We start from the raw sequence: 8,314 nt of genomic DNA, 5'->3' as shown, positions 1-8,314 counted from the left end.
TGGTTTATATTCTTAGTTCACAATTCTTGAACTACCCTGAAATATTGAGAAAATATATTTTTAGATGCAAAGGTACATGAACTGAAAGTATTGTTTTTTTCCCTACTGTTTATACTCTTAGGAATAAGAAAAGAGCGTTACATATGAAATACTTAAATGCAAAATTCAGTTGAAATTCTACCGATGGAGAACATACAAGTAAATTTTTAGTTGGAAAAGAGCTTGTTTCCGACAAAAAGCGCGATGCACCTTTTTCACAAACTTTAGCAATAATTTAGCACTAGTTAATAATAAAATTAAATAATGTTAAGTAACGTTAAAATTATAGAAACGTGTGTAAGTTTTTTATTGTTGAGTGGATCACAATTTATAATGCCCCTCTTAAATCTTTCTGAGGGCAAATTAATTTGGTGGGAGTTAAAAATTATAAGAAAGCGATACTTAACTTTCCTCCATTCTGCTGTTTTCCCATTCAGCAATTTTTTCAAAATTTCATTCAGCTTTCGATGAGTTATTTTTTTTATCGATTTAGGTTTCAATACATATGAAAACACTCATCATTATCATGTTTGGTATGGCAACTCAGGGTAGGACAAAGTAAATCAGGACATTTCGGTCCGGCTGTTTCGGTTCTGTCATTTCGGTCCCGTGTCAATTTCAGTATCGCCATTTCGGTTTCGTTGACGTTGCTTCACTTTTTATTTCTGCTTTTCTCTTTAAAATGTTGAAATTTTTAAACAAATTACCAAATACGCTAAATATATTTCCATGTGATACATATTTCTGTTTTAATACTTTTTGACTGCTATTATTTATTCTTTTTCATTTTTGCCCCATTTCTTTTTTTTTTTTCAATGTAGATTTATTTGAAAAGAATTTCTTGATTGCACCACATGGAGGTAGGTGGCACAGAAATCTACATTTATTTTATTAGTTGTTTACCAAACTTAGCAATCATAATACGATATTACATAATAATTAACATAATTACACAAATAATAGAATACAAAAAAAACAGAGTTTTCACTGTAACTCACAATTTTTTCTCGCTAATTTTTCCGAAAATTATAAGTAATTTCTCCGAAAATTATAAGTAATTTCTCGTAAACATTTTTAATAATTTTAACGTTTATTTCAATATTGAATAATTTTTAAATATTTAATAATCATATAAAATTCCGGATTTTCTGTCATAGGAAATAATAAATAAATAATTTAGTTAACTAAAAAAATATATTTAGAAACATTGAGGAATAACCACTGTAATAAAAAATGAAGGAAATAGGGCTGAATGTCTACATCAAAACAGACGAATCGAATTAGTAACGGGGCGGAATCGGGAGGAGACCGAATCAGCAATAGGACCGAAACGGCAGCGGAACCGAAACAACTGGGCAGAAACAGCAGGACCGAAATGGCAAGACCAAAATGTCATGATTCCGCCCTAGGCTTTCTGTTGAAGATTTTTCCAGAAAAATTTACTTTTTGACTTGAACTGTCAGTTTTTTACCCCAATAACTATTAAGTTTGATTCAACAGAATTGGGCCATCATTGTTTTGGCCTGCCTCGTTCCTGTCCTGTGAAGGGCTTTGACACAAATATTTTCTTTACTGATCTTTTAGGAATGTCAGCAGTCCAGTTCATTCTTTTAATAATTATAATTTTAATAATTAATTTTAGTATAATTCATTCTTTTAATTTTTTAAAACAGGAAAAAAATTACCAAATCATAAAATAAAGGGCTTACTTTTGTATATAACATAAACAAACTTATATATTACAATTTATGAGGAAAGTGTTTATTGGTAAATAAGCATCAGAAAACAATAATGACAAATGAATTTAAACGAAAAAAAGAGATACATTATTTGTTAAAATAGTTTTTTACTTATCAATTAGAAATAAATACTTTATAATTATTTTTATATACTTATTTAAGACGGAGTTGATGATAATTGTAAATGTTCAATAATTGCAACAAGTCCTAATTTAAATGTTTCTCCTTAGTCTAAACAGCAAAATAGTAATTATAAACTAAATCTATCATTTTTCGCAATGCAATTAATCATTTTTGTCATGTAGTAAGTGTCTCAGCTCAAAGATAAATAATATTGAAAATGTTCACTTGAAATTAACTTTAAGGAAATAATAAACTTTCAATAATTTCTAAATTTGAAGCCTTCCAAGTGCAAAATGAAAAAAAAAAAAAGCTGAAGAACTAAGATAAAAAGTACCGGTACCTTGAGTGATGGTACTTTTTAAAGTAAAATCCGTTTTTCCCGTGCACTGTTAAAAATTTCGAAGCATGTTGCACCAAATATTGGTATTAATTTGCTGGCTACATAAAATTAAGATCAATTTCACCTTATTTTAGTATTTTCTCAAGCTCCAAATATTAGTAGAAAGTTGCACCAAAAGTAGGTGTTTTGAAGAAACAGAGCACCTATTTTTATTCTTTCTTTCTTTTCTTTCATAAAAGCAGAGGAAGTTTGCAGCATTATTAGGTATTTTTAAAGCCCTCAAATGCGGGTCAAGGTTGCTATTTACAGTAAGTAAGTTATTTTATGACATACCTCTGACCATTTAATGCCACCATCCAAATTTAAAGAGGCAACGTAAAAGAAATAAACTTTAATTAATGCAAATGAGACATTTGCCTATTTAAATAAGTTGATACATGAAACAACTTGTATTAGTCGTTCCGATACACCGAATTCGAGGTATAAAGAAAACATGGCGTCGTAAACAAATATCTTTCAATTTACAGTCATCGTCTAAGTTTTGTGTCTTTTATCAAATTTTGGTGCAGTCAGTTGCACCATGGAAGTGTTTCGCGATCATGCTTCACAATTTATGCTGCAACTAATTTAAAATAATCCTTCATTTAACTAAACTTTGGGATATTGAGAAATTTTGCACCAAATTCTGGTTGAAGATTTATCGTTTTTTTTACAGTGTAAACTTTACAGTAATATTTACTGAATCACAATGATTCAGTAAACATTATTTTAAAAATTACGGTATTTTAGATTCTTTTTAGCAAAATTTTAAAGTAGAAAGCATTGGTATCCTGAATGGCTGTACTCTTTTCCATAATTTTTCAAGATTTTATTTTTACAGTGTTGAATCTTCATCTATTAACCACTAAAAAATTTTAGCACTATTTATTTAAGGAAATACTTGACATTTGTAAAAGAGAAGTATACGTGAAACTATCTTTCTCATAAAATTCTTTATTTAAATTAGTTTCCTCCATTTCTTTTATTTTTCAAATGATGTATTGGTTTTTCCAAGGGCTTAAGAAACGAAAACTGTCCGTAATCTAGAAAATGAAGAGCTGTTTTAATTCAGCTGAAAGCAAAAACATCACTTTAGTCACATCTTATCTCTTTCACGAACAAAGCATTAACGAGGTCATTTTTCTTTGTGTCCTATAAGGTGATGATATTTTTACTCTGATCTAGTTACAAAAAAAAATAAAATGTGAAAAATTGGATGCGAAAAATGAGAAAAATGAAACACATCATACCAGTTTTCTGCTGATGAAATAATCAAACGAAACTATAATGCATAAAAACTATCTCTCTCTCTCTATATATATATTCTATTTAAAAGTATGTATGTATGCATATAAGATAAAAATACAAAGAAAAGAAGGAGATAAATAAAAATTAAAAAAAAGATTATACTAGAGAAGAAGAAAAACTACCAAAAATAACAAATTCATTTTGAAAATTACTTTACATTTTGAAACAAAAATATTGAAAAGTCAGAAATCAAAATAATAAAAAGATACAATCTTGTCGTCAGCACTCCTCCACAAATTGGACAGATTTCTGATATCGTATTAATACAGCTGAAAGAAAATGTATGAATATACAACAGAGTGAGGAGTAACAAAAAAATCGATTCGAAAATAAAATATACTTAGCCAAAAAGACAAAAATGTACAGCTTAAAACAATAAAAGAAAGATGCATAATTAAAACAGAAATTCAAGAAAAAGGCCAAATAAAACACAAAAAGTGACAAACAAGATTAATAGCGAGAACAAACGTCCATTAACTTTCTGAAATATTTATTAATTTATTTCTGTTAATAAACTATTTTATTTTTTGAAATAAAAAAAAACATCATTATAATTATATCAGGACAATAAAAAAAAATATCAGGACAATTTAATTGCAATAATTTTTACCCCATAATGAACGCCAAAAATAAATTCTTGTGGGAGAAAGTAAATAAAATTCTAATTACAAAAAATATTTATAATTACTTTTTTTTAAAATTTGATTATCTTACTAATGTTGCACTTTGTTGTTTATTGAGAAAAAAGTTGGAATGTCCTCTGATTTGAAACTAGTGAATAAAAATGAATTTTTGCTTTTAAAACATATTGATAAAATCTCAAAAGAAATTTCGAAACAACGCAGCTAGTTTTACTGCTGAAATATAATGGTATTATAAATTAATATGAAAAATATCTAAATCAAATAGCAGATCTGAGGAAATACAAAATAAAAAATAAATCAAACAATTTTTTGAATTTTTATTGCTTTGATAAGTTGCTTTTAAATCTCAGAGTAACATCACACAGTTATAAATCTTCCAATTTCTTTTTAATTTTAATACGGTTTTATTATTTAAAAGGAAATTGAGAACTATTGTAGATAAAAATTACGTCGCATAATAGGACATAAATGTTAATTTGTTGAACCGATGAATGGGTAACAATTTTTAAATATAAATATATTTAAAACTTAATTGAAAAAAATCATTATTATACGAAATAGTTTGTACTAAAGATAAAAGGGAAAAAATTGCTTTAATCTCCGCCACGTGACGTGTTCTTCACGTATTATGCATCACAATGTCAAATTCTTTATATTATGTGTTATGAGTAAAATGTTAATTATTAAATATAAAAACATGTCAACAACACAGAAACTCTCCAAATTGGAGGAAGATTTTCAAAATCATTTTAAAGAACCGTAAAGATATGGAAAAATGCGTTTTTCTGCATTCTGCTTAGGTAGCTAAGTATTTATTATCACAAAATATAAAATTTAATGGAAAAGTTTCTCATCAAATATGTAGTAAAAAGGATTCAAAAAATTTTAAAAAATAATTTCCTCTTTGGCACACCTAGCCGTTCCATCTGAAATAATTACACGAGCTCTTAGGTAGAAAGAGTGCACATTTTGAAACACGAGGAGAATAAATATCTAGTTTCATAAACAGATCGCAGCAAACCACTTCCTGTTTTTCTAATGTGTTGGAAGATGTGGATTATTTTTGGGAAACACGGTAATTTTTACAAACTACTTCTTGTCTTTTATCACAAAAAATTTATAATACATAAATATCACCAACAGAATGTTTAAAGAAAAATTTAAAAAATATATAAATAAAACCTATAAAAATTTTCTACGAGCATTATTAAATAATCACGATATTAATGACAAGTGTTACTTAAAATGTTTAATTAAATATATTTGCATAATTCAATTTATATTGAAATATTCAGATTGAACGTAAAAAAAAATTTAAAAAATATGTGCGTGTGAGCTTTCTAAAAAGCTTGATGTAAGAAGTTCAATATGATTAAACAATATTTTTCTACTTAGTGTTTATTAGTAAAAAATTTTAATTATATTTTTTCAGAGAGATAAGTTTAACTTGCAAATTACCTCAGTGTATATTACCTTAAATTTTAAATATAAAGCATTTATACTATTTTTTTATTATTTTTCTTATAAAATTCTCCTTGAAACGCAATGTTTACTTGACAAGGACAACAAAATAATCTAGAAACATTTGATCAATAAAAAGAAACCTTTCTGAAATTTGAATTCATTTCTTTTCACCTACCTTCAAAATAAACCACGCAATTTTATTTAACATACGATGCAAATTAAAGTTTTTCAAATCTATTTTTTGTACTATTTCGTTGATTTACAAAATAATTTAAAAGAATATCAATTCAATTCTCATAAGAGGTGTTTTGAAATGAAATTCCTTTGTTGTGAGGCGTTATGTCACAAAACAGAGATCCTGACAGAATGAAGAACTTTCTTCCTGAAAAGCTTGACATATAAAATGTTGAATTCAAATGAGACTTTTGAATTTCAAAAGAAAATACCAGACAGTTTACGCGCATTTGCTATTTTTAAATAATTGAATGCAGTATAAAAAATAGCATTTTATGCTATTTTTTGTGACTATTTTATATTTTATGTAAATTTTAAAATTAATTTATTTATCTTGTACCTGTTGAGAAGAAAAGAAAATAGAAAATAATATATATATATATATATATATATATATATATATATATATATATATATATATATATATATATATATATATATATATATATATATATATATATATATATATATATATATATATATATATATATATATATATATATATATATATATATATATATATATATATACACAGTAAGACGCCAATTACCCGAACCCTTATTATCCGAACGTCCAATTATCCGAGCTACGTCCAAATTTGCCTTTTTTTTTTTTTTTTTTTTTTTAAAGTTTAAAAAACTTTTTAACTTATCGACAATTTTTCTAAATTTAGAAGAATGAAATATATCCACTAGACCATATTTAATTTACAGCCTTTTTCAGCAGTTTAACCTACATACCCCTTTAGCCCTCTTCAACTGAAAATTATCTTCAAAGAATGCGAGCTTCATTTTGACAATCTACAATGGTTGGAACGAGGAAGGTGTTTATGAATAGATAAGTGCTGAAGTTCTACAATTAGGGGATGGGTAGTTGTCACTTATGGGTAATGATTAGTAATAACAGTGTTTGGAATCTTAAATCTTGGAATAAAATTCTTAGCAGAAAAACAAACGAAACTGAAGTTTCTGAATGAAGTTTCTGTTGGGTGAGAAGGTGCCAGGTTATACAGCAGAAGAAATAGAAGACTGGTGTTGAGACAATGAAAACGACTCAGGATTTAAAATTTTAATTGATGATGAAATTGTTGCTGAAATTTTGAATGAAAATCGAAACTCCACAGACTAAGAGGAAGAAGTAGGTGATCAAGCTCAAGATAGTGGACTTTCTCATATAGAAGCATGCAATTCATTAGATATTGCAATGAATTGGTTAGAATGTCAAATTGATGTTGATCCAGTTCAGTTGATTTATTTAAAAAGAATAAAGGTAAACATGCAGTCTAATAGAAAGTAAAAAGAAATAGATTATCGGAATCACCCATGTTTTAAAATATAAAATCCAAATCAAAGTAGTTTGATTTTTTTTGCGATGCGCTTCCAGCTTCTCACTGGAAGCGCATCGTTAGAGATAAAATCATTGCAGACTGGAATGCTGAATTTCTTGCTTCGCCTCGGTCGCTTTGGACGAAAAGGTTCTTTCCATCCATTTTTCACCGTTTGCAATGTAAATTCTTTGCAACTGATTTTAAATTGACTCAAATTTTAACAAACCATGGAAATTTTAAGAGATATTTGTTTCGTTTCCACCTGCAGACCAGTGGTATTTGTGCTTGCGGTGATGCTGATGAAGATGCTGAACATATTCTTCTTCATTGTAGTCTGTATGCGAGTGCCCGAATGAATTTAAAGAGTGATTTGAGACGTCTTTCTATTTGTTGGCCACCTGTCTTATCAGAACTGGTCAAAAGTATTGAAAGTCTTGCGGCCTTGCGGAATTTTGTTTTTAATGTAAATTTGTAAATTTTTCTTCTTTTTGTTTTCTACTTACAACTGTAAGCCTCATGCTATACTTTGTGGTGCATGAGGAATTTTAAGTCGTTTAAATAAAAATTAAAAAAAAAAAATAATGATTTATATATAATTGTTGATCTGAAGATAGACAGATCTCAATAACAGCAAATAAATATTGAGCAAATAAATATAAAAAAATATTGTTTTGAAGTGAGACATGTTTCAAAGATCTGAATAGTTTGAAAGATCTGCCCTTAAAGCAAAAAGGGACAGCGATTTCCCAAGCTATATTTCATACCCATAAATTTAAAAATCCTAACTATAATACTTTTAATTTATTTTCACCTAAATTGGTACAAATAATACAAAAAATTATTTAATGAAAATTCTGCGTCAAAGGGGGAATGATTATTGGAAATCCGAGCTAAGCTTTATCTCAATCTACTGAAAGAATGCTGCTTGTATAATGTCTCATCTAACCCTGACTTAAACCAACACCTCCTAGAATAATGAAGGCCTCAGCACGGATCAAATTAGTAGTCCGATGTGACGAAGTTAACTGCGCAGTTGATGAAAAATAAGAAAGATGTC

This window comes from Parasteatoda tepidariorum, chromosome 6 (genome assembly GCF_982258835.1).
Source record: "Parasteatoda tepidariorum strain Cologne lab strain chromosome 6, Ptep-v5.0, whole genome shotgun sequence".
Taxonomy (NCBI): Eukaryota; Metazoa; Arthropoda; class Arachnida; order Araneae; family Theridiidae; genus Parasteatoda; species Parasteatoda tepidariorum.
The sequence above is the reverse complement of the archived record's forward strand: the minus strand, read 5'-3'. Positions refer to the sequence as shown.